The sequence below is a fragment of the Chamaea fasciata genome, unplaced genomic scaffold (assembly GCF_029207755.1).
Source record: "Chamaea fasciata isolate MVZ Bird 193981 ecotype frontalis unplaced genomic scaffold, bChaFas1.0.hap1 SCAF_294, whole genome shotgun sequence".
NCBI classification, from domain to species: domain Eukaryota; kingdom Metazoa; phylum Chordata; class Aves; order Passeriformes; family Sylviidae; genus Chamaea; species Chamaea fasciata.
Genome location: NW_027094379.1, coordinates 75,001 through 80,000, shown reverse-complemented (window position 1 = coordinate 80,000; position 5,000 = coordinate 75,001).

The following is a 5,000-nucleotide window of genomic DNA, read 5'->3' as shown; positions in this document are numbered from 1 at the left end:
CAAACTCGGCCTCGCGTCGGCGTGGCGCGCGCGGCACGCGGGACGGGAAACTCGGCCGGGGCTGACCCGCCCCCGAGGCCGGCCCCCCCGCCCGCCGACCGGTCGCGGGGCGAGCGCGACCGGCCGCCGGCGAGGTCGGCGCCGAAGGGGGCCCGCTCGGGGAGCGAGCCCGGCTCCGACGCGTCCCCCCGCCGGGCCGCGCGGAAAGCACCGGACGTGCTAGAGGAGACAGCGACCCGACGAGGCGGGCGCGGCCCGGACACCGAGGCCCCCCCCGCCTTTCGGCCGGGGCGGCTCGCTCTGCGGCAGGCGGCGGCACGACGAAGGAGCGCCGAGCGCACGCACGGAAGGGGCTCTCCGTCCCCCGTCCGCGCCCCCATAGGTCCAGTTCCGGCCCCTCTCTCTCTCGGCGCTCGCTTTTCTCCGGGAAACTGGGCTCGGCTCAGCTCCGGCCGCACCGCCGCCCGGCGCCGCTCGCGGCCGGCACCCACGGGGGGCGCTAAACCCGGGCCGGGGCCGGCACCGGCACCTCGCGTGGTTTCGAACGGGCACCTGAGGGCTCGCGGGGCCACGCGGCGTTCACACAGCCCGGGACGGTAAAGACGCCCCTCCGGCGGCGGGAGGGGCGACACCTCGCCTGCGACGGGAAGCGAATTGGAAAGGAGACCGCCCTGCCCGAGCACCCGGACACCGCCGTGGCTTGAGTCCCCGTGACGGGGAGCCCCGGAAGAGCCGGGCCGCCGGGGGCCCTCTCCGACGCCACCCGAAAAGCCTCATCGATCAGACGGAAGGCGGCCGCAGAAGCGGCCGCCGGGCCCCACGGCCACGCTTCCTGGGACAACAGACACGGCAACCCGGCCGCAGCGGAGGAGGAGCGCGGGGGGTGCCGCCACCCGCCCCGCCCGACAGCGGCTGCGCAACGAGACCGAGGCGGCACGGGGCGCCGTCCGAGCGTGCGAGAAAGCGCCACCGACCACGCCGCGGGCCACCGGCTTTCGCCCGCCTCGCAGCGATCGGCTTGCCCTCCGGAAAAGCCGGGGGACGGCGGAAAAACAAAAAAAAAAAAAAAGACAACAACAAACCAAAAAGCACCCACAGCAGCGCGTCAACGCGACCCGTGCTAAGCCACGGGGGTCGCGGGCCCGGGCAGAGGGTGGCAAACGAGGCCCGCGCCTCTTACTCCTCGCTCTCTCTCGTTTCTCTTTCCTCCACACCTCCGCCACCGCATTTTCTCGCTCTCTCTCTTCCCTTCGCCTGCACGGCCCACGACCCTTCGTCGCGCACGCTTCTCGGTGCCGCGGCTTAAGGCCGCGAGAGAAAAACAACGGAAAGAAAAAAAAAAAAAAAAAGCCGGGCGGGCGGCCCCCACTCCGCCCGCAGGCCTAAAAAGCGGACCCCGCGTGCAAAACCCAGCCCCCGAGCCGGCAGCCACGGCAGCCGGGGCAGGCCCGACACCACGGGCCGCCCGGGCCTAGCGGCTCGATCGCGCCGGTCACCACCCGACGGGAGGGCGGGGCGCCGCCGCCCCGCCCGCGACGTATCTCGGGGCACTCTGTCGGGTTCGGGGTCCGCAGGGCCGAGGCGGCCCGGCCACCGCGGCCGGCCGCCAGCCACGCAGAAAAACTCGGCCCGCTCCGCGGGCTCCCCGGCTTAAGGCCGAGGAAGGGGGTCTCGAACAACGCACGGCTCCGGGAGGGAGGGAGAGCGGGGTGCCGCCACCCCGCGCACCCCTCGCCGGCCGACTCCCGTCACCGAGCCCCTGGAGCAACCGGGCAGGACGAGGCAAGGCCGCGCGCCCCACGGCACGTCCCCGCGGCACTTCCGACACGGACGACACACGCTGGGCAAAACAAGTCGGGAGGCGCGAGGAACGAGGCGGCGCCACCTCGGCAAGCCGGGCCCGTCCTCGGGGCTCTCGGGAAAGGCCGGGGGAGAAAAGGCCCCGGCGGCCTCGACACCGCCGAGCCCCGGTGTCACGCACCCTTCGTCGAGCCGTCGGCAGCCGACCGCAAAGAGCACGGCCGGCCGGAAAAGAACGCACCCGCGGGCAGGGCGGGGCGCCGGCTTAAGGCCGGGCAGCAAAAGGGACGAGGCGCCGCCGCCTCGCCCGCCACCATCCCCGGAGGGAATACACACTTTGGGGAGGGGAGGGCCCTCGCCCCACCCCTGAAGTCAACAACCGGACCGAAGAGGAACACGGCTCGCGGCCCTTTTCTCTCCTCCTCTCGGGCTCTGTCTCTCTCTCTCAACCCTTGTCTCTCTGTACCTCACACGGTTCTGTACCCATTCTCGATGGGCAAGACGGGGGGACCGGGACAGAGCCACGCGACTCGTCCCGCGTCAGGCGGCGCACTCTTTTTCCCTCCCTTCGCGCCGGCGACCGCACGCGCGGCCGCCGCTCTCGCGTCCGCCTCGGACACAGGCACTGCACCAGCCTGCGGGGATGCGGCCCGTCACACCCGCTCCCAGTAGACGGACAGACGGGTCCGAGGCCCCGAGCGCCTCCAAGACGTCGAGTCGACGCCACCGGGGCGCGGCGCCGGCGTGCGCCGCCGCCGACCTAGACGTAACCGGAGGATGGCGAGAACAGCGACCCCTTGGTGGACTTCCAGCCGCGCTGCGGAAAGCAGGTCTACCCGGCCCCCCCGCGGAAATCCGCCAAAGTCCAGCCGAAGCGGGGAAGACCTGGTCGCCGCGTCGCCGCCCGCCGCCGCGGCCGCCCCGCCGGCCTCTCCGCCGGCGGCCTCCCCGCCCCGGAGCCGGGTAAGACCTGGCCGGCCGGGGCCGCCCCGGAAGCGGGGCTAGACCTGTTCTCCGCGTCGCCGCCCGCCGCCGCCGCCGCCACCTCTCCGCCGCCGGCCTCTCCACCCCGGAGCCGGCTCGGCCTGGCCTTCCGGGACCGCCCCCGAAGCGGGGTAGACCTGTTCTCCGCGTCGCCGCCCGCTGCCGCCGGCCTCCCCGCCCCGGGGCCGGCTCGGCCTGGCCTGCCGGGGCCGCCCCCGAAGCGGGGTAGACCTGTTCTCCGCGTCGCCGCCCGCTGCCGCCGGCCTCTCCGCCCCGGAGCCGGCTCGGCCAGGCCTGCCGGGGCCGCCCCCGAAGCGGGGTAGACCTGTTCTCCGCGTCGCCGCCCGCTGCCGCCGGCCTCTCCGCCCCGGGGCCGGCTCGGCCAGGCCTGCCGTGGCCACCCCCGGAGCGGGGTAGACCTGTTCCCCGCGTCGCCGCCCGCCGCCGCCGCCGCCGCCTCTCCGCCGCCGGCCTCTCCGCCCCGGAGCCGGGTAGGCCCGGCCGGCCGGGGCCGCCCCGGGAGCGGGGCTAGACCTGTTCTCCGCGTCGCCGCCCGCCGCCGCCGCCGCCGCCACCTCTCCGCCGCCGGCCTCTCCGCCCCGGAGCCGGGTAGGCCCGGCCGGCCGGGGCCGCCCCGGGAGCGGGGCTAGACCTGTTCTCCGCGTCGCAGCCGCCCGCCGCCGGCTCTCCGCCGCCGGCCTCTCCGCCCCGGAGCCGGCTCGGCCTGGCCTGCCGGGGCCGCCCCGGGAGCGGGGCTAGACCTGTTCTCCGCGTCGCCGCGGCGCCGCCGCCGCCACCTCTCCGCCGCCGGCCTCTCCGCCCCGGAGCCGGGTAGGCCCGGCCGGCCGGGGCCGCCCCGGGAGCGGGGCTAGACCTGTTCTCCGCGTCGCCACCGTGGCCGCCCCGCCGGCCTCCCCGCCGCCGGCCTCACCGCCCCGGAGCCGGGTAGGCCCGGCCGGCCGGGGCCGCCCCGGGAGCGGGGCTAGACCTGTTCTCCGCGTCGCCGCCCGCCGCCGCCGCCGCCACCTCTCCGCCGCCGGCCTCTCCGCCCCGGAGCCGGGCAGGCCCGGCCGGCCGTGGCCGCTCCGGGAGCGGGGCTAGACCTGTTCTCCGCGTCGCCGCCCGCCGCCGCCGCCGCCGCCGCCTCTCCGCCGCCGGCCTCTCCGCCCCGGAGCCGGGTAGGCCCGGCCGGCCGGGGCCGCCCCGGGAGCGGGGCTAGACCTGTTCTCCGCGTCGCCACCGTGGCCGCCCCGCCGGCCTCCCCGCCGCCGGCCTCACCGCCCCGGAGCCGGGTAGGCCCGGCCGGCCGGGGCCGCCCCGGGAGCGGGGCTAGACCCGTTCTCCGCGTCGCCGCCGCGGCGCCGCGACCTCTCCGCCGCCGGCCTCTCCGCCCCGGAGCCGGGTAGAGACGGCGTCCCGGGGCCGCCCCGGGAGCGGGGCTAGACCTGTTCTCCGCGTCGCCGCCGCGGCGCCCCGCCGGGCTCTCCGGCGGCGGCCGGCGGCCGCGCCTGGCCCCCGAGCGGGCTAGACCTGGCCTCCCGACGAGGCCGCTCTCTCTCGCGACCAACACCTATTTTCGACCGACTCCTCTCTCCCCCCTCCCCCCTTTCTTTTTTATTATTTTCTCATTTTTTACATGTGCTGGAAGAACGGCTCTCCCTCTGGCTCGGGACAAGAAGCTTTTCTGGGGAACAATACTCTCGGCAAACTGGAATTCATTTCCTTTCCCGCCCAGAGCCCTCCCGGCCGGCTGCGCCCCGCCCGGCCCTCGGCCCACTGACACGCCGTGCCGCCAAAAGGTCGTGGCCCGCCCGCCCCCTCCCCCCCCCACCCCCTCCCCCCCGGGATTCTACGCGGCCCCGCCCCCCCACCACAACCTATGGGGAAACAGCTGGGAAGGGGCAGCAGGGACGTGCGGGCCGAACCTGGCACCACGCCGCCGGCACCCCGCCCCGCCTCGTCCCGCCCCAGTCCGCGCCCCGCCCCGCCCCGCCCCGCCCCCGGCCCCGAACCCCGCCCCCCCTCCACGCTCCCTCCCCCCCGACCGAGGCCGTGGCGGGGCGGCGGGCAAGCGGGCGGCCGCTTTCCGGCCGGTTCTTTCACGGTCCGCAGAGGTCTTCGGCCCTCGGCGCGGGTCCAGGGGGCCGTGGGGGCTCGAGGCCGAGGCGCCCGGGGCCGGCACGAAGGCGCCGGCACGAAGCCCGCGTTCGCGGAGA